This window comes from Pelodiscus sinensis, chromosome 29, assembly GCF_052426305.1.
Source record: "Pelodiscus sinensis isolate ZL-2025 chromosome 29, ASM5242630v1, whole genome shotgun sequence".
Lineage (NCBI taxonomy): Eukaryota > Metazoa > Chordata > Testudines > Trionychidae > Pelodiscus > Pelodiscus sinensis.
This window is the reverse complement of record NC_143080.1, coordinates 3,199,713-3,225,821: the sequence shown is the minus strand read 5'-3', so window position 1 is coordinate 3,225,821 and position 26,109 is coordinate 3,199,713. Positions and strand designations below refer to the sequence as shown.

Genomic DNA, 26,109 nt, shown 5'->3' with positions numbered 1-26,109 from the left:
CCCCTTCAGACGGGCTACTGGTGTGGGGGGCTGAGTGCAAAGCGCAGGCCAGCTGCCTCGGCGAGGGCTGAGCCCCCTGGCACGTGTCCTGTGCGGGCGTTTTGCAGAGCGGTGCCTCCCTGCAGCACTGCAGGCGGGGGGCTGAAAGTCCAGTGGGCGCAGAAGGGAGTTGGAGGGCTGCTGGGAGCCTGGGAGAGTCGCTCAGCCTCGCAGGGAGTGGCAGGACACTGCCTCCCAGTAACCAGCCCTCCTCCTTTAGGGTCCCAGCGCTTGGAGCAGGGCTGTCCGTGCTGTTTCCTGGGAAGCCCAGGCTCGGGGCGGGGAAGTGACTTGACCAAGGTCCCCTAGTAGTTCGGTGGCAGAGTCGAGCCAGCTCTGAGGCCGCCTCAGTCCCTTTTTGACCACGCTGCTCTTTGAGACCCTGGGCTGAAAGATGCAATAGCAGGGCACGGTGGCAGGACTGCCAAGTGGAGACCCCCGAACCCGCCTTTCCTGTCCCCGCCCCGGCCAAGCCAAGCCCGCGCCGTGAACTGGAGACCTCAGTCATGGGAAGGAGTCTCTTTGGCACTGAACCAGAAAGAGCTTGTCTCTCTTCCTGCCTCCTTGGAGGACTTGCACACACCTGGGGGGGGGCCTCGCCCGTCTGGATCCCAGCGATGTCAGAGCAGAGGCCGGGCTGGGCCACTCCATTCCTGCCGCGAAGTCAGGGACCGTCTTGCGGTTGGGGCAGGGGCCGGCTCGCTCTGCCCGTCACTCCCCGCCCCAGCTGGGAAAGGGGGATACGGCTACGTTCTTCCCTCGCACTACGTGGGTCTGGTGTTTGGCCTGGAAGCTCTCTGGGGCCGGGGCTGTCTCTTTGCATGTGCCCTCCGCACAATAGGGGGGTGGGCTCCAAGCCCGGAGTGGGGAACCTCCGGGCCACGGGCCGGATCCAGCTCCCTGCTTCATTCGATCCGTCCCGCGTCTTCATCTGGGCTCCTCCCACGGGCTGGAGCGCGCCCGAGGGCTGGCCAGGACCGCACCCCGCACTGGGTGTGAGCGAGGGGGGTTTCATTGTTGTTGAGGGGCTTTGGGGGGGAGGGTTGCATCTTACTTGGGAGCAGGGGGCCGAGGGGGTTCTGTTTTGCTTCTTACTTGTGTGCGGCCCCCGACTGATTTTTCTGTAGGTCAGGGGCCCCCGGCGGGAAAAGGGCCCCCACCTCTGCTCTACCTTAAAGCCCACGGTGGATCTGTTACTAACTCTGAGAGCGACAACTCTCCTCCCGTGTGCTCCTGGAAATAACGGACCCTGAATGACACAATGAACAGGCCACTGTGGTTCTCAACTGCTGGTCCACGGACCACTGCTCCAGCGTGACTGGTTTGTTGATACGTGACTTTGCAAAGTCCGCTCATGAGCCGGGATTTCCCCAGTTCCGAGTGCGGCTCAGCCAGGGCGTCTGTGTGCTCTGCCCCCCCCGGGCGGGATCCAGTTACAAAACAGGGTGAATAAGCTGTCGGGTGGAGAGCAGGGCTCCCTCTAAGCTAAGCACTGGGGCGGCCGCCCAGGAGAGAGTCAGATGCTGCCCAGATGATTAGCAACCTGCCCACAGACCAGCAGCAGCTGGCAGCCTGTGTTTTGAATGGTGGTGCACATCTGCACCTGCCTTGGTGCACAAAACAAAATGCATTCCGCACATGGGTGGAAAAACATTCGAGGGAACAGTGGTCGAAAGACCAGGGTTTTGCAGCATGGCTGCATGAAAATAAGGCCTCTCCGTGCTTATCTGCTCCAGCTGCTCCCCTGTATTTACCAGTGACCAGCCAAGGTCTGACCACCCTCCACAAGGTGGATAAAAAAAGGTGCGAGCATGAATGAACCCCGTCGCCTCGGCGCCACGAATTAAAATTCCAGCAGCAACCCGCAGTGAACACAATTGAACTTAAACGCTGCCTTCGCCTGCAGATGGCCCATTTCAGCCGAGCACTTAGGCGCAGCCACGTCTCCGAGAGGTTTCGAACGGTTCCCGCAGTCTGGGGAGGATGAGGAAAGCAGGCAACCCCCCCCCCCCTACACACACACACACACACACACACACACACACACACACACACACACACACACACACACACACACACCCTCCTCTCTCTCACTGGCATTCTCTCTGTTTCTCTGGATCTGCAGGGAGGGAGGGGGGAAATCAAAGACAAGAGCAGGGGGAATTTTTCAGTCTTTTCTCATCCGCCAGTTTAAGTCCTGTAGAAATTCGGGGCCTCGCCTTCTTGCCTTGTGCTAGCGAACAGCCGCTACCTGACCCGCCGGCGTAAAGGCAAGGCAGCTGGTAGCTTACACACGTGAGTGAGCCGGGCAAGGTAAAGACCAAGGGCAGGGCAGTCTAGAGTCTGCCTGGACCGGCTAACGTGTCCGGACGACAAAGTGTCTTGTCTTCGCTAAGATTTTCTCCCCATGTTGGTTCCCATGTGCTGGCCGGCACATGCTAAGAACACACCCCTTTCCCTAGCTCCGCCCCTTCCCGTGTGCTGACCAGCACATGCTAAGAACACACCCCTTTCCCTAGCTCCGCCCCTTCCCATGTGCTGACCAGCACATGCTAAGAACACACCCCTTTCCCTAGCTCCGCCCCTTCCCGTGTGCTGACCAGCACATGCTAAGAACACCCCCCTTTCCCTAGCTCCGCCCCTTCCCGTGTGCTGACCAGCACATGCTAAGAACACCCCCCTTTCCCTAGCTCCGCCCCTTCCCGTGTGCTGACCAGCACATGCTAAGAACACCCCCCTTTCCCTAGCTCCGCCCCTTCCCGTGTGCTGACCAGCACATGCTAAGAACACACCCCTTTCCCTAGCTCCGCCCCTTCCCGTGTGCTGACCAGCACATGCTAAGAACACATCCCTTTCCCTAGCTGCGGCACCCCCTCTTCCAGGGTGCTTAAAGTAAAGCATGTTGCTGAATCAAGAGTTGCTGATGTGCTAAGTCACAGTAACCGTCCCACCCTCCCTGCCACTGCCCTCTGGCCGGGGGAGGACGCTCTGGCTGTTAGGGACCAACTCAGCCTTAGTTTATGCCGGCCGAGGAAGTCCTCACCTTCTGGAGAAATCCGGCTGCTTGTAGGCAGGTCCCGACCGGCAGGGACCCACCTTGGAATGTTTTGGCTTTCGAGCCTGGCCCAAGCTTTGGAGCTGTCGGTCTGCCAAGACGTCAGACCCATCTCCACGCTGGAGCCTTTCTACCTTCCCCCCTGGAGGTCCCAACTGAGACTAGGGCTCCGTGCTAGGTGCTGTGCGATCCGCGGCTCTGCCCCAAGTCGACAAGGCCCAGGAAGGATGGGAGGAGAAACAGGGTACAGAGAGCAGACGTGACTTGCCCAGGGTCATGCACCAGAGTCGGTGGCGGAGGGGGGTTAGCACCTTGCTACTCCCAGTCCTGTGCCCTACCCACTGGGCCATGCTGCCCCTGTCCCATGTGCCACTAAGGTCACCGGCTTGGTTATGGGTGTGGTGTAGATCAGGCCTCACTTGGGACCCCAGAGAAGGCCCGTGTCACAGAGTGTGGGGGAGTCTCCGGGCCCTGCACCTCCATCCGCGTCACGTGTGACTCTCAGGCAGCAAGTGGAACAGAAGCGGAGCCCAGACGTGTTAACACAGGAACCAGGAGCCGTCAGTACAATCCATCTTGGGGAGGGGGGGCCCCGAGCCAGCGACCTGGGCCCCTCCCTGCATCCTCCACCAGCCAAGACTCCCTCACCCACCCAGCAACCGGCCCCAGCCCTGTCCCCCCCTTTGTCCCCTTCTGCAGGACAGCCTGAGCTATTGGGTACGTGCTAAGAAGGGGCACCCCCCTCCGTGAGAGTCACACCCCAAACTCCCACCCGCAGCCGGGCAGGGTACCGTCCCCAGGGAAACTGAGGCACGCGCCACCAGGGTTGCCACTGAGCAGCACGGGCCAGCGGGCGGGATTCAGCGGTGCCACTTGTCTGAACCACCGGGGCCGTGACGGGAAGACTGATGCCCCTGTGAGGATGTGGAGGGGGAAGAGGAGAGAAGCCAAGTCGCAGGGCGTGCGCCACTTTGCTGCCAGCCCTGAAAGAATGAGGCTCTTGTGAGCGCCGAGGCCTCCTCGCCTCCCCCCTACTCCCACCGCTCAGCCTGGCCACGCGCAGACGGGAGAAGAAAACAGCCCCAGTCCCTAAAAACAAAGGCTCAAAGGGGTGGGCTGGGGCCACGCGGCCCTGCGCCTGGCACGGGTTGTACCCGGTCAAAAGGCTTTTCGATCCAGGGGTTCATCAGGGATCCGGCAGGGGCGGGGGCGTCTTTAGCTCTCCTGCGCCACGTTTCCATCCCCACGGGGGTGGCGGGCCAAGGCCAACGCACTGACGCGCAGGCGGAAGGACGTGGGCGTGCCGTGGCCGCAGGTGTTGGAAGAGCAGGCAGGGCCCCGGGCTGCGGTAGGACAGGGCCTGTAGGACGCGTAAATTCCTCCCACATTTCAGGCTGGCGTGCGGCCGTTTCGTTAGCTGGCCCCGCCTGCCCGGGGGCACGTTTCTGGGCCATCACTGCAGAGTTGGAGGCTCAGTCCTTCCCCCCCAGTTTCCACTGCCAGAAAACGCCCAAAAGCCACAGACCAGATCTTCCCGGGCACAAATCAGCATCGCTTTGCGGATTCCCGTGGAGTCGGCCTGACTAGGCCAGGCAAGGACCTTGGTCGGAAAGGGGTTTCTTCTTCACCTCCGAGAGTTCTGTGGTCTCTGACCCTGCTCCCCCCAACATGTGTACACCCCCTAGTGCCCACAAACCCGGCCACACACACACCAGTGGAGAGCACCTTCTGCTCCAGCTGCAAAGTTCTCCTGTAGGCCGGTGTTTGGGATATTTCCCTTCCAAGCCCCCGGACTTTGTATACGCGACCGGTGTGGCTGGGGGTTAAAGTAGAAGCCACATGGAGCCAGCCCATGAGTAGCTGTAGGGGGCGCTCTCTCTCCATGCCGGCATCTCTCCCTTCGGTGCCTGGAGAGCCCCTGTGTCATGTTCCCTGGCTGCCCCCCAAGGGCCTGGCCGTTTCTGCACCCCCCTTCCCGCCGTCTGCATGGGTTCTCCTTGCTGTGACTGTGTGCCGGGGTCAAAGCAGCCCGGGCACTCTCAGGACTGTGGCTCGTGACGTGGTCTTCTGTTTGGGGTGTGTGTGTGTGTGTGTGTGTGTTGTGTGTCTGTGTGTGTGCGTATGTTTTCCTGTGCGAGACAGCAGTGGTTTCTTTGGGCGGACAGTAGGAAGCAGGCCGGCGTGCAAGCTGGGTCCGTGTGACTAGCCGTACACGGCGCGCTCTGTGCGCGGGCGTGTGAATTGTACCACGTACGTGCGGCGTGTGCGGGCGTCCCTGGGCGGTTGTCCTTGCCCGTGGTCGCCGGCGGTGAGTGGAGACCACAAGACGCGAGGTGTAAAACTACAGCCGGTCTCCTCTCTCTCTCTTTCGCTGGTTTTATTTCCTGATGGGATTCTTTCTCCTGCTGCTCTTGTGTTTTCGCTCCGTGTAGCCTGATTTATTCATTTATTTTCCCCACCCCTCCATCCCTGGCAAACTTTGCCTTCTGGCTTGTGTTCATTCATAAATTTCCTCCTTTCCTGTCCTTAACCAGGGCTCCATCGAGTTGCAGGTGGAAAGAAGCCAGGACTCTGTTCCCTTTGTTTAAAGTCACCAGGTTAGTAAATGTCGGGGGTGGGTGGGGGGAAGGGCTGGCAGTGCCCCCCCCCACCACGTCCCTCTTGTTAAATGTTGAATGTTTCATCTCCACCTCCCTACCCCTCCCACACAGATTACTGCAGCATCCGCACCCAAACCTGGTCTGCTGGTCTTGGCTACACTTTGTGGGAAACCCGTGGGCAGGGGCACGGGAACCGTCTTTTCTGATATTCCAGCGCCTGATGATTCGTGTCGGGGGACGAACCTGGAATGTGGGACTTTATAGGGACGGGTCTTGATTTCTGGTCCTCTGAAACCACCAGAGCCCCATCCTGGGTGGAGGCGGAAAATCGGTGGAGAGGGAAAATTGGTGGATGGTCCCGAGTTGGAATGTCGTCTTGCGCCCCCCCAGCTATAACTGCAGACACCTTGGGCTTTTCCCCGAGGGGTGGTCTTTGGTTGGCCCACCCAGCGGATATGGCCGCTGCTGGATCGCTGCATGAGGATTTTCCAGGTGGGGGTGGGGGGCGGATACAGAGGGAGAAACCCGTCGATCCGGTTGGTTTCCTGTGAAGAGGCAGAACAACCAGAATCCTTAGCCGAGCAGAGGTGGGAACACGCTTGGCAGGGAGGGTTCAAAACACAAGTTGGAAGCTGGCGAAATTCACGGGCGCTTCCCCTACTGGGTCTGTCAAAATAATAGATTTGAATTGTACGGCGGGCGCGTCTGTCGGCCTCCAACATCTGGGTGTTTTGCATCGCGGGGAGGCGGCTGCAGCAAAGGGGGGGGGGGCTTATTAGGTATTTATTAAAGCGAAAACTGCATTCGAGTCTTGTCAATCGGCGGCGAGGGCGTCAACCGCTCGCTGCGTCTCCAAACCCATCGCGTCCCTGCCTGGATCCCAAGCGTGCTTTCCTGAGAGCCGTCTCGAAGGGGCGGATGGCTGCCCCCGGCGCTCGGAATGTCCGTAAGGATCTCCAGCTCGCTTCATGCGGCGTCTGGCCCGTTGTCTTGGTGTCCTTACAGTGCGGGTTCAGAAGTGAGGCCTGCCGGCTGCGCCGTGTCTTCACAGGACTTTGGGTACATTCCTGGCCCAGTTGAAGTCCCATTGGGGGTTTTGCTGTTGACTTCAGGGGGGCAGGGTCTTCCCAGACCTTTGCCTACTGGGGTTTTAGCGATTCTTGCTTCAGCGGCCCTGGTGTGAACACAGGGTCTGTCTGCACTGCAGTCGAGTGGGGTTGTAACCCACCCACCTGCTGGGCGTGGTTCAGTGTCCTATGTAGTGGCACGTCGGCCACTTACAGCAAGGGTGGAGCAGTAATTATTGATGGGGGGGGCACACCAATCAGATTTTGGTAAGGGGTGAAGGGCTGCACTTTTCTATGGGGGTGTGTGCGGGGTCTGGGCAGGAGGCTGGGTGCAGAAGGGAGCTCGGGGGAGGAGACTGGGGTGCAGGAGAGGGAGTGGGGACTGAGAGGGAGTTTGGGTGAAAAGGGGGGTTGTGACCTGGGGCAGGGGTTTGGGGCGCAGGATCTAGTAGGGGTCTGGGGGCAGGAGAGGATTCTGGCCTGGGGGAGGGGCGTAAGGGAGAGTGCAGGGTCTGGGCGGGAGTTGTGATCTGAGGGACGGGGTGCAGAGGGTTGGGGTGGTGGCCTGGGGCAGGGAGTTGGGGGATATGGAGGAGGTGGGGTCCCAGGCTGTGTATGGGAGGCGCTTCCCTAGGTGACTCCCAGCCAGCAGCCCTGCAGGACCCTGATGCAGGTTTCCCTGCCTGTCAGCAGCCCCAGGCTGCTCAAAGTAGCTGGCTGTTCCCTGTGGCTCTGCTCCGGGCGCGGGGGTGTTTCTGGACAATAGGAACTGAGACATTGTGCTGGGGCTGGAGGCAGCATACAAAGCCTCCCCCTCCTCCTGGGACAGGAGGGGGTTGCTCTGTACCGGAGGGTCCTGGTGGGGCAGCTGTTTCTTGCCCACTCCTGGGCTTGCAGGGACACAGAAGGAGTTTGCTCTACAGCTTTCGCTGGGAGCTGGCTGGCTTTTAGCTCAGGCTGGAGCGGTGCCCTCAGACCTGTGGCTCACGGTTTCTACGCTGGGGGTTGGGGGGGCACACGCCAGTGGTGGGGTGAGCGGCGTTGGGCCATGCTCTGGCGTGCCCATCCGCGCTACGGGCTTGTGCCAAGGGGTGCGTTCCTAGTGTAAACAAGACTTGCAACGGCGAGGGGGCTGGGAGGCAGTCTGCCAGGCGGAGTGGGGGGTCTCACCCGCTCCCGAATCCTTGCTCTGAGGCAGGGCACGAGAGGCCGCTGAACTTTTGCCGCTGTCCAGGGCAGGTGTCGGGAATGCGGGACGCCAGTCGCAGCTTTGCTCCGCGTCGCCGTCTCGTGTGATTTCTCGTCTCCGTACCCCCAGCTGTAAGACGGGCCGCAGGAGATCTAGCCGCTGGGCCGGGCTCGCTGCTTGGGGGGTGTGTGTGTGTTTGAAGCGTTGCTGTGCCTAGCAAAACCGGGTGTGTATGTGTTGCTTTGTGCTTTGCTGCGCCGCTGTAGGAAAAAGGGCAGAGCCAAGCGCGTGGTGGCCGAAGGAATATTGGCCCCTACTCCGGCCCTGCCATCTGGGGGCAAAATGCCAGGCAACCAGACAGCCCGATACAACGGCGTGTCCTCCGGGCAGACAGCTTGTTGACTTGCGACATCCCCCAGCGTGACAGGTGAGGGGCTGGCCAGGGAGTGGCTGCTCGCAGCATCTGTGGAGGAACCTGCCGGGCGGGGGGCAAACCTTTGCTTTGTCTGGTCTGCAGAGCCAGAATTGTATGTGGCATGAAACTCCTGGCTCAGAAGGGCTTGTGTGTTTGCGCTCAGCTGGCTTGCAAACGTGCTTCCTTGGGACAGGGCACTGGGCGTTCGGGGCCCCTCGCAAGAGGCAATCCCAATTCGGAGGGGGTGCCCCAGGCCTGGCCAGGTATGAGCCCAGGTCCAGTGTAAATCGGTCACTCCAATGCGTCGGCGTTGGTCCCATGGACGGTCCTGGATCCCAGAATTGCTACCCAGGGCCACCGAATGTCGTCGTGGGGTCAACACGGGCTGAGAACGGCTGGGCTGAGGGGCTGCGGGATTCCCAGTTTCATGCTGGACGGGACCTGGGGTGTGGAGGAACCAAGCCCGTGAGAGCCCAGAAGAAGGCTGAGCCGGTGGCTAGTTCCTGGCTGGTTCGCTCCTCGGGAGGGCTGGAATTAGGAGGCATTTGGCTGTCCTGGCCGTGGGGCTGTTTTGTTTGTCCCGGTTGTGCAGCAGCAACCTGACAGCACCAGCCCTGACTTAGCTACAGCTCCGCAGTGACAAGAGGAAAACGTTTCTTCTCATAAGAACATCAAAACGGCCAGACGGGGTCAGACCAAAGGTCCATCCAGTCCAGTGTCTTGTCTGCCAACAGCGGCCAATGCCAGATGCCCCAGAGGGAGGGAACACAACAGGGAATCATCAGTGATCCCTCCCCTTTCACCCATTCCCAGACACACAGAGGCTAAGGACACTGTTCCTACCCATCCTGGCTAACAGCCATTGATGGACCCAACCTCCATGAATCTATCTAGCTCTTTTTTGCACCCTGTTAAAAGTCCTAGTCTTCGCAACATCCTCTGGCGAGGAGTTCCACAGGTTGACTGTGCACCGAGTGAAGAAAAACATCCTTTGGTTTGTTTTAAACCTGCTGCTTATTCATTTCATCGGGTGGTCCCTAGTTCTTATGTTCTGGGAACAAGTGAATCATTTTTCCGTATTCACTTTTTCCACGCCAGGCATGATTTTATAGACCTCCCCACCGTAGTCTCCTCTTTTCCAAGCTGAAAAGCCCCCGTCTCTCTCACAGCTCAGCTGTGCTGGTGACAGAGGGGAAGACTATTGGGAACAAACGGCTCCAGACACACAGTCGGTCACAAGTGCTCTAATTCGCCAGGTCTTCGCCTAGCTCCTGTCAGGGGCTTTCCCAGGGTTTTCCGCCACGTTGGCTGAGGTCCCCCTTTCAAAGGTCCCAACCTGCTGGCCGCTTGTCTCCAGCAATGGAAGGACTCCAGCGACGGAAGGACCTCCGAACGCACCGGTACAGCCCTGTCATGCTCACCCGGTCCTGGTCGTTTGCCTCTTCCTGTTCGTTTCCTTCTAAAGGCTCCATCAGCGTTGGGAATGTGTGTCTGACACACCACGCACAAGGGTCCTCCCGGGAGAAAAGCATCTCCTAGCCCGCTCGAGAGGCTGCCTTTGAGTGCCCTGCTTTTAGCGCCAGGCGCTGTTCCCCTGGTACATCACTGCTCTGCAGCTTTCTGGCTCAGGGGTGTGAAAAATCACACACCCCCTCCCAGCACAGCCAGTGAGAACCAGGCGACAGCTCATCCCTGACAGGCGTCTGTCCAACCTGCTCTTCAATATCTCCAGCAATGGAGATTCTACAACTCCCCCAGGCAATTTACTCCAACGTTCAACCGCTGTGACAGGCAGGAAGTTTTTCCTAAGGTCCAACTTCAACCTCCCTTGCTGCAGTTTAAGCCCCTTGCTTCTTGTACTATCCTCCGAGGCCAGGAAGAACAATTTTTCTCCCTCTTCCTTGTAACACCCTTTTCGGTACTTGAAAGCTGCTCTCACGTTTCTCTTTGCCGGACCTTTCAATCGTCCCTCACAGGTCATGTTCTCCCAGTGGTTCCCAAACTTTTCGGCATCACGCCCCCTTTTTGATTTTTGAGAAACCCTCAGGCCCCCCTCCAAAAAAGAATAGCAGCAAAACTTGTTGAGGGGGGAAAAAAAAGGAACTGACCAGGGATGAAAAACAAAAATAGCAGCAAAATTGGGGAGGGGATTAACGGGGGGGGGGGGATCGCCTTGCACCCCCCCTGGAATTTCTTCATGCCCTGCCAGGGGGGCATGCCCCCCAGTTTGGGATCCCATGCGCTAGACGTTTCATCGTTTTTGTTGCTCTTCTCTGGACCCTCTCCGGTGTGCCTGCCTCTTGCCTGAAATGCGGTGCCCGGCGTGGACACCATCCTCCCGCTGAGACCAGATCATGTCTCGGGGCTTCAGTTCCCTCCACGAAATAGGAATGGGCCCTCGCCCTTCCTTTCTGCCACGAGGGCAAAGCAGCAGCGTGGCACGGGGTAAAGCAGCGACCCTCCCTATAAAGGGGAGGTGTAACAGCCACGGGGCGGATTTGAACCTGGGTTCTCTGGAGCTTAGTGCAGGAGCCGCTACAGTGTGAGCTATAAAATCAGCTGGCTCTTAGCTGAGGCTGTCGCGCTCCCCTGTTCTTATCTCTCGTGGTACGTGGTGCAAGTGCATGGGACAGAGCACCACACTGGGTGTGTGGGTTACAGAGGCAGTTGGGGGGGGGAGAGAGCAGGCAGACAGGCGCAGGGTGTAACCTTTGCCCCCAGGATGAGAGAGGGGGCCTCTGTGGGCATGAGCCGCAGCCCACGGACACGTAGTCCCTAAGAAACTCTTTGTCTCCAAGGTGCCACAGGGCTCCTCCTGGGTGTTTTTGTTGAAATAGACAGGCGTGGCTGCCTCTGCCACGTGTCAGCAAGAAGAGCAGGTCTGAGGGCCCACGTGGGCAGGTCTGTGTCGCTCCTTGGACCCCACAGTGGGAGCCCAAGTCAGCCGATCCGCTCTGAGACTCCTGGCCAGGCTGGTTTTTTCCCGGCAGCGTAGCCAAATCCGGGGGTCTGTCCACCCTGCCCACAGATGCTAGGCTCCAGCCAGGCACGGGTCCAAGCCCTGCTTCCTTCTGCCCTGCAATCCGGCCGGCTCAGGCCAGCGAGCGTGCCGGGCACACGCCTGAGGATGCGGCTGGGGACAGAGCCCGGGTCCTGTGGGTTTGCAGGGTGGAGGCACGTCACGCCGCAGAGCTGAGTCAGAGGTTGGGCACAGAGCAGCCCCCTCCGTGGTAAACCCGGGTTTAGATGCATTGGAAATCCTGAAGCCACTAGCCTGGGTCCCCCAGGCCTGAGTTTACGACACACCCGGCAGGAGAGCCCTGCAAACCTGCAGAGATCTGCTTTATATCCGGGAGTATCGGCCTTCGCCAACATGGATGTGGCTATCCCCAGCTGATACTTGCGGCTCCACATGCGGCTACCCGGTTACGGTAACACAGCTACTAATAATCCAGTTGATGGCTTGGCTCTGTGCGGACGGGGGACTCTTCCCAGACTCTTCTCCCCAAGCGTTCATGGCAGAGGGAAATGGCTCCCCCTTCCACCCGGCGCTCGATTCTCCCATGCTGCTGCGCCAGCCGTCGGCTGTGGGCATGCCACGTCCCCGTGCTGCAATGCAGCGTCCTGCCTGGAGGCTGGGCTAACCCTGCACGCCCACCGAGGGTGCTGTGCGCGGGAGGAGCAAACCCGCCTGCTCCCCAACCCCCAAAGAAGCCAAAGGCAAAACCCACCCGCCCCGGGAAACGCGTCACTTTCCAGCCAAGCCTGTGCGGATCCGCTCACCACGCCCTTGGTAACAAGCCCCATCAGCCTGGATATCGAAGAGCGGGGGAGACCTGCTGCGTTTGGCTAACAGCCCCTATCAGCCTCCCTCCAAAGGGGCCCGGATCTGGCAGCCAGGAGGGCTGGCAAGCTGGGAGAGCTTTCACGCCGTGGCAAGAGAACCAGGGTGGGAAAATTCCAGCTTTTCCTTTGGGCCGGGATGAGTAATTGGCGAGGAAGGAACAAAGGCCGCCAAGAGCTGATTGCACCTTATCACCACCCACTCGGTCCCAAGCCGGGAGCCAGGCGAAGGGCTTGGCAGCTTCCCAGCTGCATGGCGCATGCCTGTGGCAGCCGGTGGTGCTTGCTGAGGTGGCCCAGTCCTCCACTGGGGGGTAATCGTGTACAGGATGAGGTCTTACTCTGACCCCACATGGTGGTTGTGCTTGTGGCGTGGAGACCTGTGTGACCGGCTAAGATCACCTTGTGGCGAGAGCATCTCAAGAGACCTTGGGTCAGTTCCCAGCTCTGCCACTGACTCCCTGGTGGGACCTTGGGCAAGTCACTTAATCCCACGTGCCTCAGTTTCCCCTTCTGTTCTGCGCAGTTGATCATGATAATACTTCCTTTGTCTCATCTACATACAGTGCCCGACACACTGGAGCTTCCATCCGTCTGAGCGTGCGAATGCTAGCGGAGCACAAATAATATCGGCAGCAGCCCCTCCTTTGCCGCGTGGCCAACCCCAGATTAGGCCGCTAGCGTGCAGAGATGGCAGCCTATCCTGGGCACCAGCACTGTCTCCTTTTCCCCTTCCACAGCGCCGTGTGTCTGTCCCCCTCTCTCGTTGTAAACTCGATAGGCAGTGACCAGACACAATATGGCCCGGTGCGTCCTGGATCAAGGCTGTAACTTCCCCGAGAGCCGGCGTGGCGCCTTTAGAAAGTATCCAGGCTTGAGTTAAAGATGTCAAGGACGGAGCCTCCCCCACATCCCTCGGCGATCTGTTCCAAGGGTTAACTCCCCTCGCTGGTACAGACTTTTGCCTTCTCTGTCATCTGCATTTCTCCAGCTTCAGCTTTCAACCATCGGCTCTCTCCCTGCCTTCCTGTGCCGGCTCCAAGAGCCTTCCGCGGTCAGAAACCTCTTCCCCACCTCGGTCCCGATGGCCTGTGGCCAAGTTACCTCTTCACCCGCTAATGAGACCAGCCTGCCCCACCACACAGTGCTTGGAGGCCCTCCACCTGGCTCCAGTGACAGCCAGAGCAACAGGGCCATTGCCCGGCTCAGAGCAATGACAAACGTTGAAACGGTTCCTGTACTCGGAGCGGGGTGTAGTTTGAGCATCACCTGACTGCAGGAACAGCCGCTACTGGGGGTACCAAAGACCCCGGGGTCAGTTTCCCATCATGCCTCAGCGCCGTCCCGTTTTCAAAGTGACTTGGAAGCCTACGGCTCATTGTAAGCCAGCCAGGGGGGGTGTCCTGGCCCCGAGCCGCGTCCGAAACGCTTAGCCCTGCCGATTCAGAGCGACGCTGTTGCACAAAAAGCAAACCTGATTCTGGGCGGCACGAACAGGAGAGTGGGGAGCCAGACACGAGACGTCATTCACCCGCTCGACTCTGCGCTGATCAGGCCTCAGCTGGAGTCTTGTGTCCAGTTGTGGGCTCCACATTTCAGGGAAGATGTGGAGACATTGGGGAAGGTCCAGAGAAGAGCAACGAGAATGATGAAAGATCTAGAGAACATGAGCTGTGAAGAATAGTAATAGAGATGTAGCCGTGTTAGTCTATATGGTCATGCCTGTTTTCTTCCACAATTTGATCTGAGGAAGTGGGTCTGGCCCACGAAAGCTCATCCCCTAATAAACCATCTTGGTAGTCTTTAAAGTGCTGCATAGTCCTGTTTTTTATTTCAGCATGAGCTATGAAGGAAGACTGAAAAAATTGGGCTTGTTTAGTTTGGAAAGGAGAAGGCTGAGAGGGGACGTGATAGCGGTTTTCAAGTATCTAAAAGGGTCTTAATGGGAGGAGGGAGAAATTTGTTCCCCTTGGCCTCTGAGGACTGGACAAGAAGCAATGGGCTTAAACTGCAGCCAGGGAGGTTTAGGTTGGACATTAGGAAAAACTTCCTGCCTGTCAGGATGGTTAAGCCCTGGATAAGTTGCCTGGGGGGACTGTGGACTCTCCATGCCTGGAGATATTTAAGAGCAGGTTGGACAGATGCCTGCCAGGGATGGTCTAGCGCAGGGTTTCCCAACCTATGGGTCAGGACCCAAATATGGGTCGCCAGTACATTTCAAAAGGGTCACCAGGTGTCTCCGCAGGTCACTCTGCCTCCCCCCTCCCCCCGTTTTTGAATGGCCTTGGGTCCCCACGTCTTCCTGAATTGTCCAATGGGTCCCCATCTGGGAACGGTTGGGAACCGCTGGTCTAGACGGTGCTGGGTCCTGCCGGGAGGGCAGGGGACTGGACCTGATGCCCTTCCCGAGGCCCCTTCCAGTTCTAGGATTCTAGGATTGCTTTCAGAAGGGCCGGGGCCTTGACAGAGCCGGCCCTGCCGAGAGGCAAAGCACGCAGCCGCATCGGGCACCACGAAGTTTGGGGCAACACATTGCCCTTGGATGACTTCAGGGACGCCCTGGGGTCTGTGAGGTGCAGATCAGGCTCTCTGTGCGCAGCAGTCCCCAGGGTCGGGTCTCCGAAGTGCAGTGTAGACAGCAGCCGGACTGGTCTCAGCTCTCTGGGGAGGTTTGCGGAGCCCCCGTTGGCAAAGCATGGGCAGGCCTGGCCAATGAAGGTGTGACGGCGCGTTGGGGGTTCCCCGTCTCCTGCACCCCGAAATGGCACAAACAGACTGCACCAGCCAGTGGAATTGAGGGTGGTTTATTGCTCCTCCAGCACAGCGCAGCACAGATGTAGTCTGGTCACAGGAACTGGGCTAGGATGCCTCAGGCCCCCTTGAGATGGGGGAGACTGGGCCCCTAAACTCCAGCCCCTTCTCCTAGGCTCTTCTCCATGCCCTCCGACAGCCAGCAACCAACTCCCTAACTTCCAGCCCTGCCCCCCAGCCAGGGCAGCATTCCACCTTCCTTTGTTCCTCTCCATGGGGGGTGTCTGGCCACTGGTTTGCATAGTGACTCATCCTGTTTTGCTGGGTCGTGGTACCCACAGCAGCCAGTGGGGGTTCCCCCAGAGCCAGCAGCATAGAAACCAGCCAGGTACCCCCACTACGTCACAGTTCTCCCCCCTCCGAGAGCGAACTGAGCAGGGTCACTCCGCTCGTGACCTAAGGAAGTTCGGGTCCTCTGCGTGGGAACCCGCCCTGGGGACATGGGTGCTCCCCTTGACTCGGGCCGGCCGTGGCGAGGCCCCACATGAATTGGCTTCCCTCTGTCCACTCGCCGCCCCGCTCCAGGGTGACTGGCCCAGGCCTGTCCTCGGGGGTCACACCCACCCTTCCGCTGGCCTTGATCTCTGGCCAGGGTCTCTCGGGCCGGGGCCATGAGCCCAGCGAGCCTTCTCTGGACAGCCAGGGCGGCTTCCACCCCCGATGCTCCATCCAGGGAGGACTTCCCCTCCCATAACTCTCTCAGCGAGCCCAGAGGGTCTATCTGGGGTAGAGACCCCCAAGCCGCTTTCCTCCTGTCTTGGGCCTTCCCGCCCCTCTGGCAGGAGTCACAGGACCGGCAGTACCGCTGCACGGCTGTAAAGATTCCCGGCCAATAGAAGTGCTGGAGCAGCTTCAGCCGGGTGCTCCGGATCCCCCGGTGGCCCCCAACGGGGGAATCGTGGGCCAAATACAGCAGCTTGAGGCGATACTTTCGGGGGACGACCAGCTGCCGCTCTACCCTCCATGCCCTCACCTTCCTGGGGGGGAGCCACTCACGGAACAGGAGCCCACGCTCCCGCAGGAATCTCTCCTGGCCACCTCTCCCCCGGGGCTGAGCTGCACGGAGGCCGGCCTGGTCCCTCAGCCTCTGCAAGGAGGGGTCTGCCTGCACCTCAGCCTGGAATTCAGCTGCTGAGGCAGGGATCGGGACCTGTCCCCCACCTCTGCCTAGGTCCGGAGTCCCAGCCTGGCTGGACCCCGTGTCCACTGGGATGGGACCCTGAGGACGCTGCCAGGAGTCCTTCCCTGGACCCACGTTGTCAGCCCCCCGCTGGCTCTGGCTCCGGGTAGTGACTAGAGCCCGCTGGGATTCATGGGGCCACTCCTCTAGGTCATTCCCCATCAGCACCTCGGTGGGCAAGTGCGGGTGCACCCCCACTTCCTTGAGGCCTTCCTTCGCCCCCCATTTCAGATGCACCCTGGCTACAGGCACCTTAAACGGGGACCCGTCTATGCCCTTCAGGGTCAGCTGCGTGTGGGGTAGTATCCGCTCCTGGGCCACTATGTCAGATCGGGCCAGAGTCACCTCCGCCCCCGTGTCCCAGAAGCCCGTCACCTTCCTACCATCCACCTCCAGGGGTATGAGGCACTCGCTCCGCAGGGGCCGTCCTGCCCCCACCCGGTACACGGAGAAATCCGCCTCCTGAGAATCAGACCTCCCAGGGGAGGTGCACTGAGCATCCTTCCCCTCTCTCTGAGCTGAGGTTTGCCGGCCAGCCCCTGCCTCTGGGGCAGCCTGCCCTTCCTCCCGCCCCAGCCAGTTAACCCTGGAAAGTCCCCGGTCCTGGGACCTGGTGCACTGAGCCCTCTTGTGGCCTTTTTGCCCACAGTGCTGGCAAGTTAGGCTTTGGGCTGTCTCTGTCCAGGCCCTGGCTGGTTCTCTGGGGCGCAGACGACCTGTTCCTTGGTCTCGCCCCGTAGTTGACTCCCTCCGTCGCTCAGCCGAGATCCGGTCTCTGCGCGGTTCCCTTTCTCTCCGGGACTCCCGTTCACACCCGGACCGGCTCTCCGTGAACTCGTCCGCCAGTCTCCCGGCCTCCTGGGGGTTCTCTGGTCTCCGGTCCTTGAGCCACAGCCTCAGTTTGGGTGGGCACGCTTCATAGAACTGCTCCATCATGACCAGCTTGAGCAGCTCCTCTGCGGTCTGGGCTCCGACTCCAGACACCCACTTGCGGCAGTATTGCGCCAGGCGGGAGGCCAGGTCCACATAGGTCTCCCGTGGCCCTTTCTGTACCCCCCGGAACTTCTTCCTGTACATCTCGGGGGTCAGCCCGAACTTGTGCAGCAGGGCCTCCTTGACTCGGTTGTAATCCCCTGGCTGTAGGTCCTCCAGCTGACTGAGCACTCCGGCCGCCTCCTGGTTCAGTGCGGGGATGAGCTCCTGCAGCCAGTCAGCTGGGGGAACCCGTTGCAGTCCACAGGCCCTCTCAAAGGAGCTGAGGAACCCGTCTATGTCACCCATGTCCTTCAATTGGGCCACCACGAGCCTCTCCAAGTGGCTGGCAGCCCTGGGACCTTGGGGCCCATCCGCACTTGGCACAGCCAGTGCCCCGCCGGTTCTCCGCTCTGCCATGGCCAGCTCATGCTGCCGCTGCCTCTCTCGATCTTGGCGCTCCCTCTCTCGGTCCTGGCGGTCCTTCTCTCGGTCCTCTACTTCCAATTCCCTGATCCGCAGCTGGATCTCCAGCCGCCGCAGCTCCGCTGGGCTGGCCCCTGCCCTAGATGGGCTACGGCTTGCAGGCCTCCCGGGAGACGCTGTCTCATCTCTCCGGTGGGTTCCAGCGCTCCTCCCCCTCTCTGAGCCTGACACACTCTCAGGGGGGGTCTGGCTGCTTCCCCTGGGGACAAGATCCTGGCCCTGTGGCTGGTCATTCTCTTCCAGCTGGGTAATCAGCTGGGCCTTGGTTGCTTTCCGCACAGGCAAGCCCCTCTCTCTGCACAGCCCCACCAGCTCTGCCTTCAAGAGTCGGGCGTAGGCCATCTGCCCGCTGGTCCCCTTGGTGCAGACTCACCAGTCTAGTGCTGCAGCGCCCCACGATTCCCAGGAACCGCTTCGCTCTGTCTCCAGCACGCCTGGCTCCAGGGCTCTTGCTTCTACTGCGCCTTGTCGCTTGCCGCTGGGAGCTCCATCCACGGGGTGCAGTGCATCCCGCTCCTGACACCAGTGTGACGGCGCGTTGGGGGTTCCCCGTCTCCTGCACCCCGAAATGGCACAAACAGACTGCACCAGCCAGTGGAATTGAGGGTGGTTTATTGCTCCTCCAGCACAGCGCAGCACAGATGTAGTCTGGTCACAGGAACTGGGCTAGGATGCCTCAGGCCCCCTTGAGATGGGGGAGACTGGGCCCCTAAACTCCAGCCCCTTCTCCTAGGCTCTTCTCCATGCCCTCCGACAGCCAGCAACCAACTCCCTAACTTCCAGCCCTGCCCCCCAGCCAGGGCAGCATTCCACCTTCCTTTGTTCCTCTCCATGGGGGGTGTCTGGCCACTGGTTTGCATAGTGACTCATCCTGTTTTGCTGGGTCGTGGTACCCACAGCAGCCAGTGGGGGTTCCCCCAGAGCCAGCAGCATAGAAACCAGCCAGGTACCCCCACTACGTCACAGAAGGATGAGCCGCTTCGGAAAGGAGACCCCCCTTCCCGCCCCACGGCTCCACAGACAAAACGTGGGGCCCGTCCCCTGGCCTGAGCTGCCCCAGGATCCCGCTCCGGCCCTTCCCTCCCCCGTGCTCAGCGCCGTGGCACATTAACGCCGGCGATGGCGTCTAATCGCCTCCCCCGGCGGGCGACCCAGGGAAGAATCATTCACAGCCTCAACGGCTTCTTAATAACTCTCTGCTTCAAGTCAATTTCCAGCGCGCTCGTTTGCCTTTTAATTAACATTCCCATTTTCCCAACAATGGAAACAAAAATCAACAAACCCACAAGCAGCCGGCCCAGCCTCCCTCTGCGCTGCTGCCTCCCACTGGGACTGGCTCCTGTCATCCCTCGCCCTCCCCTCCTTGCTGAGGGATGGTGCCCCTGGCCCGTGGGCCGCCAGGCGGGCCTTGCCTCCGCGTAGCGACCAGACGGACTCGGGGCCAGATCTCCGGCTGCGGCGTACGCCGGCCCGGCTCGGTGGAAATCCATGGAGTTGTGGCATTTTGCACCAGCCCACTTGCCACAGGGCAGGGGGCAGCGTCAGTCTAAACTGGATGGCCTAGTGGTTAGAGTGGTGGCCTGAGGCTCAGGCAGGAGCTGGCTTCAATCTCCCTCTTTGCCACATGTGTCTTGTGTGACCCTGGGCAAGTCACTTAGCCGGGCTGGGCATTTGTTGCCACTCTCTGTGGGACAGGGCTAAGGGCATTTGCAATTAGGCAGGCAGAGGGCGTGGAAGTCATGGTGGATAGTAGGGGATTTGGGATCTTGCTTTTCGCAGCCCCCTTTTTCGAAAGAACCCTTATTCCTGAAAAAAATGAGGCTTACAGGGTTCTTTCGAAAAAGGGGTTTTTTTCCTCAAAGAACTGTGTCTAGACTGCTTTTAAAAAAAAAAAAGTTTTCAAAAACGTGGTCGGATGCGATTATGCAAATGACGCGGGAGTTTTGAAAATCCGCAGCTTCGTTTGCATTTTCGATTTCCTTCATTTACATTCCTCTTTCGAAAGAGGAACGTCGTCTAGACGCTCCCTGGATGATCCCCTGTTCTGGTCGCTCCCTCTGGGGTACCTGGCGCTGGCCACTGTGGGCCGACAGGACTTTGGGCAAGATGGACCTTTGCGGGGGGTGGGGGACGTCAGATGGGATCCCCTCCCCCTCCGTTCCGTATGCAGAAGGGGCCGTGCTCCGCTGACCGGGGTGGAGCTGATGAGCGTCGGCTCTGCCGGGGCCGGCGATGTCCCTGCAATCACCGCCTGCTGCGCCGGAATCAGCCGGCGCGCCGACTCGCTGGAGGCAGGCTCCGGCGCCCTGGAGCGCCAGGGTCAGGTTTCGCCGCAGGGCGGCTGTGCGTGGACTAGAACCCCAGTTCCCAGCCAGTGTCTCCCCCCGCTGCCCCACATTAAGCAGGGCTGGGGAACCTTTTCTGGGCCAGGGGCTGCTGACCCACAGAGAAATCAGCTAAGGGCTGCATGGCAGGGGGATGGCTCAGTGGTTTGAGCAGTGGCCTGCTAAACCCAGGGTTGTGAGTTCAATCCTTGAGGGGGCCATTTTGGGATCTGTCAGTGATGGTGTTTGGTCCTGTCCTGAGGGCAGGGGACTGGACTAGATGTCCTCACAAGGTCCCTCCTGGTTCTAGGAGATGGTATATGGCCGTGTATTATAAGTGAGCTCCAAAAAAACCCCCCAAACTAAACAAACTCTCATCACTGATGCAGGAAGGGAAAAGATGCTCCCCATGTTTTCCAGGGCCTGGGCTAGTAGGTTTTGTGGGCTCCAGCCTTGCGGTGGGATCGCAGGGGCTCTGGAGCACCCACACGGGCTCTGCGCTGAGGCGGAGCAATGCACCTCGGGGGCTGCATCCGCCCCCCCGGCCTGAGGTTCCCCGCCCTGCCTTAGGGGAAGAGCACGTGCGTTAGTGCGCAGACTCACCCCCACCTCTGCAGGAGAGACAAGCCTCGTGAATGTCGGGGGGGGCTCCTGGGGGGCCCAGGGGACGCGGCATTAAACCAGCCACCTTGCCGGGTGACATGCACCACGCTCCATCTGCAGCGCCAGCCCGGTATCCGCCCGCTCGGCCTTCTGGGGGGCTCCTCCCTGTTCTTCGTGGGTCGGGGCGACCAGCCTCTCCCGTTCCGTAGGAGCCACGTTAGTAGAAGCGCCCCTTGGCCAGGGGGTTCAGACCTGGGCAGGTGTCGGATCACCTGTCAGGCTGCACCGGCGGGGGGGGGAAAGAGGGGCATTTATCTCCTCCCCTCGGTTAGCGGCCCTGTGCTTTCCCCCTCCGGACCCAGCCTCCTCTTGCAGCCATCCTGGGCTTACCTGGGGGCCGCCCCACCCGGCCAGGAGGAACCGAAGCCCGTAGGGCCGGCCGGGGCCTGTCATTCAACCGGCAAACGCCGAAGCCTGGGATCCATTCGCAAGCATTTAGCAGCTTCTACTCAGGAAGAGGGAGCCCGGGACCTCAATTAAGCGATTTGTAAATTGTTAATTTAAGCATCTTGCTGAGCTGCCTTAAACGGCTCCCTCCCGTGGCTTACAAATGGGCGAGGAGCGCAGAAAGCGAAGTGGAGCGGTGGGGGGACGGCATTTAGTTACCGCTGTCGGCAGCGTTAATAACCTGCCGCTAACCGGGCGCTGATTTACAGCCCGGGAGAGCCGGGGCCTCCGTCGGCAGAAGTGTGGCCCGGCGGGACGGCCTGGAGTGGGCCACACGGGGGAAGAGGGGGTCCGAAAGCAACCTGCAGCACGGGCGGAGAGGGGCCGCGCTCGCCTGCTTGCTCCAGAGGGGCTGGGCGTTCCCCCCTCTGGCTGACGCTGATGGATCTGGGACCCAAGGGACTCGGCGGGCAGTAAACCCTCAAGGTCAGAGCGTTCGCCACTGGCGAAGTGCGTCCTTTGGCAATACGCTGGTCCACGCCGCGAAGGGTCCCGAGGTGCCGGACTCAGCACGCGACCGTGGGTAGGGGGCAGCGGGGACAGACGCCTGCCCCCAGCTCACGCGCCAGACCCAGCACACGGCCCGACGGCCCACCCAGCCGCCGATGCGCCCTCCCGGAGCCGGCGTATTCTCTGCCACCGTGATGCTGGGTGCCCCCTTTGCTAGGGACGCCCGCGATCGGAGCCCGCGCCTCCTTCCCAGGAGCGGGTGACGGGGGGGGGGGGTTCGCGTCGCCGAGGCCTGGCCCAGCGGCCTCGGGGGAAGGGTGCGGATTTGGAGCTGGGGAAGCAGCGTTCGTCTCCCGCAGCGGGCAGGAGGCCGCCTCGCCCGGCGGCTCAGTGCCCCAGGAAGGAACCGGCACAAACGGTGTCGCTTTTCCCGCCGCAGCGGCGAGGACGGGCTTGTGTTCCGACCCTGGCACCGGCTCCCCCCCCCCCCCCCCAGGCTGTTCTCTAACCCTCCGGCTCCTCGGCAGCTTGGCTCTAAACGGTGGCAAGCCAGAGCCGCCGCTTTGCCAGGGAGCCCGCTGCTCACCCCCCCCCCCCCCGCTGTAGCAGGTTTCCCAGTTAACGCTGGGGGGGGGGGCTCTTCTTTCTCAAGCCTCCTCTGAAGCGCTTGGCAAAGCTACCCCTGTAGGGCGGCTTGGTTGGGGGGGGGGGAGGGAGTTTGCAGAACCAGGTCTGCCCAATTTGGCACCCGGCCCGCCAGCCCTGCACCCGTCTGCTCTCTGCTTCTAGCGGGGGCGGCTGCCCAGAGGAACAGGGAGGGGGCACGAGGAAGCATCCCAGGTAGCAATTACAATGTTGGCAGCGGCACAGGGGTGGGTTGCATCACCGAGGTGCTACCATGAGTCACCTCTGCTGGGGGGGGCGGGGTTCCCATCTCCCCCCTCCCACAAAGAAGGGGGAGATCTTCCAGATCCCTCCAGACGTAGCAGGCGGGGTGAGGGCGGAGGCCTCTTGCCACCAGCTGGCAGAGGTCTGGCACCGCCAGTCCTTCAGTCCGGGGCGGGGGGCGCATCCCGCCAGACACCGGCCCCCTTTCCAAGGCCCGGTGCAGCCGGCCGCTCTCCCCGGTGTGCACGCCTCAGTGCGGGCCCCAGCCCAGTGGCAGGCCCCACCTGCTGCCCCCTCGCCCACCCGCCGCCTCGCTCTGGGGCAGCCGGTGTCATAGGCAGGGGGAGGTGTTGCCTTCCCAAACTGCCAGCCTGGCCCCGCCCCCAGAACATCCAATTGTAGGCGTATGGAGGGGGGTGGAGTGTTGCTACCCCCAGTGCCCGCCCTCCCCGTGCGTGCTCCGGGGCTGGGGAGGGTGGGGCGCGCCTGCCCACCCGCCCTCCTCCCCTCCCTGTGGTGCGGGGGCGGGGAGACAGCGAGGCTCCCGTGGGGGGTGGGGCCTCAGTGGAATGGGCGGGGCTGGGGGCGGGGCTTGCCATCATCCACTGCCCATGCTTGGTCTCTTCCCGGGGGTGTTGGTGCCCCCCTAGACACAGAGAGGGATAACGCAATGAAAACAGCAGCTGAGCCCAGCGTGTTTCCGGACCCGGCCCGGTCCCAGCTCCAGACCCGCCCCGTCGTTCCTTCATACGGCCGGCATCCTGCGCTTGATTTCGGCAGGCTCAGAGCGGAAGGGTTGATTTAAGGCTTAGAAAACCCCCTTTCTCGCACTTCCCCCTCGAGATCGTGCCTAGCTTCGCCAGCCTCCTCGGTGCCGTAGGCCGCTGTTTCTCAACCAGTGGTACAAGTACCCGTGGGGCACTCGAGAGAAGTGTGGGCAGTACGTCAACACCCCTGAAATGTGGAGAAAACTGAATTTTTGTTTTACGTTTTACAGCGTTTTATTATTTTTTGTACGTTTTACACCCAAAAATGTCATTACCCTCCCGGCTACGATTTAGGTGTTTAAACAAACGTGTTGCAATGATAGAAAGAACATGTGGTGTGTCTGAAAACTGCAGGTACTGGGGGTACTTCAAATTTTTTTTGTTTTTGAGAAAGGGATACTTGATAAAAAAAAAGGTTGAGAAACACTGCTGTAGGACATGACGGTCTGAATTAAATAGATGATCCACTTGAAACACATTAGCACACCAGATGACTGGCGAAAATCCAGCCTCAAAGCCGCGTTAGCGATTCTATGTAGGCTAATTATATCCTTCGCAGATTAGCAGTTAAACCCTATGCTTGCCTGTAGGATCTGCAGCCTATAATTAATTCTGCATCACTTCCCATGTGATTGGGCAGAGGAGCACTTCTCATCTGGCCTGATCGGGCACGTTTTTCTGGGGTTCTCCGGAGCGATTGCATGTTCTGCATTTGGCGCACGCTTCCTGCTTCCTGATCGCTTGATGGTTCACTCCCGCCGGCGCACCTGCGCTTGAACCTTTGGACCATTCTTGAACCAGCAGCTCCCATCCCCATCCTATGCTAGAGCCGGCCAGAAGATGATGAACCCTCCCCCTCCAGTCTGAAGTGCCCAATGCTCTTTAGAAACAGGAACAAATGAAGCCTCCCGAGCGGAGAAGAATGCTCCTTATTTTACCAGCAAGGGAGTGGAGGCCCATGTGCAGTGACTTGCCCAAGGTCGGGCGGTAGGTCTGTAGCAGAGATCTGGGAACTGTCACCAGGTTGTCAGCCTTGTGTCTGAACCACAAGGGGCGACGCTCGGTGCAGATGCCGGTTTCTGTTCAGCAGGGATGGTGGGGGCAGGCTGCCTCTCCGGAGGACCAGCCTGGTGAATGGGGAAGCTGCTTGACCTATGAGGAGAGGCTAAGGGACATGGGTCTGTTTAGTCTGCAGAAGCGAAGAGTGAGGGGGGATTTGAGAGCAGCCTTCAACTTCCTGAAGGGGGTTCCAAAGAGGATGGAGAGAGGCTGTTCTCAGTGGTGACAGATGCAGAACAAGGAGCAATGGTCTCAAGTTGTGGTGGGAGAGGTCCAGGTTGGATATTAGGAAAAACTCTTTCCCTAGGAGGGTGGTGAAGCACTGGGATGGGTTCCCTAGGGAAGTAGTGGAGCCTCCATCCCTAGAGGTGTTTAAGTCTCGGCTTGACAAAGCCCCGGCCGGGTTGATTTAGTTGGATTGGTCCTGCCTAGAGCAGGGGGCTGGACTTGCTGACCTTCTGAGGTCTCTTCCAGCTCTATGGTTCTATGATTCTGTGACCCGCCGGTGCCTTCTGGGATGCTCTGTTCATGGCCTGTCTTCCCGGGAAGGGATGGGGGAGCTATTTCCAGAGCCAGGGTTTGGATGATCGACGCACAGAGCTGGTGACACGCTGCGCCAGGTGTTGAGCAATGGAGAGGAGGGACTTGGCTCCAGGCGCCGCCCAGTAGGGGCAGGGCTTGAGCAGAAGGGGTGGAGCTAGGTGCAGCCAGCTCTTGGTGCAGGCTGGACCACGCTGCACCTCTCCCACGCAGCCCGGGGCTCTGGTGGTGATTTTTAAAGGGCTCAGGACTCCAGCCGCCACCACTGTAGTAGCCATGGCGGCCTGGAGTCCCCGGCCCTTTTAAATCACCGGGCCCTCTTTTCCCACCTCCCTCCCCCAGCGGCGGCCCTGTCTGCACAAGATCAAGCAGCGCAGCAGGCCGGCCGTGTCCATAAATCCCAGTGCATCCCGCGTGGCAAAGGCAGAATCAGACCCCGAGCTGGGCTGAGATGCGCATCTCCCATTAGCGACGTCCTGCAGACTGGCCCGACAGCATAGGGGGGTGTTAGTGCTGGGGCTCGCCTCCCCCCCAGGGTGGGCTGTGGGCCAATGGGGCAGAGGCAGGCACCTCTGTGCTCTGGTCCAACTTCCCAAAGTCCCTCCCCTCTGCTCCGTCTGGCCACCGTTCCCCCCCCCCCCCCCAGCACTTCCCCCCATCTCCAGGCAGGGCTGCACCGTGATTTCCGGCCTGGGGACGGGGCAACAGAGGCACAGAGGAATGAAATGACTTGTCCGCAGGGAGAGCTGGGATTAGGACCCTGGTCTCCTGCTCCATCCCCGGGGCATCGCTGGAAACCCCGTCGGCATCCTTCGCCCCATCAGCATCGCTGGGAACCAGGAGCACCAAGAATGGTTGTTGAAGTCTCCAGGTTGTCAGGCCAATCTCATGATTTGGGGGGCGGCAGAGGGGGGCGGTTCCTGGGTTTTGAAGGCAGGAGATGAATGATGCTACTAGTTCCCGTTCAGAGTATTAAGGGGATGCATGGTACCCACAGGTCCCCAGCTTCTTAAGGAGTCATAGAGTCCAAAACTGGAAGGGACCTCGGGAGCCCATCAAGTCCAGTCCCTGCCCTCCCGGCAGGACCAAGCACCAGCTAGACCATCCCTGACAGGTGTCTGTCTCACCTGCTCTTAAATATCTCCAACCCCCCTCCCAGGCAATTTATTCCAGCTTTTAACCCCCCTGACAGGTAGGAAGTTTTTCCTAATGTCCAACCTCAACCTCCCTTGCTGCAGTTTAAGCCCCTTGCTTCTTGTCCTGTCCTCAGAGGCCAAGGAGAACAATTTTTCTCCCTCCTCCTTGTGACAGACT

The 26,109-nt window shown here is 60.3% G+C and overlaps 1 protein-coding gene across 5 annotated transcripts in view; it reads left to right on the top strand.

Moving 5' to 3' along the window:
- The window catches only part of SRCIN1 (SRC kinase signaling inhibitor 1), a 236,558-nt gene that overhangs the window by 82,874 nt on the left and 127,575 nt on the right, over window positions 1-26,109 (top strand). For 3 of the 5 annotated variants that reach the window (XM_089773935.1, XM_089773936.1, XM_089773933.1), the window contains one exon: window positions 5,629-5,691. The exons of the other annotated variants lie outside the window; for them this stretch is intronic. The gene's annotated coding sequence lies outside the window, so the exon portion shown is untranslated. The remainder of the gene's footprint in view (window positions 1-5,628; window positions 5,692-26,109) is intronic. 5 annotated transcript variants of the gene reach the window in all.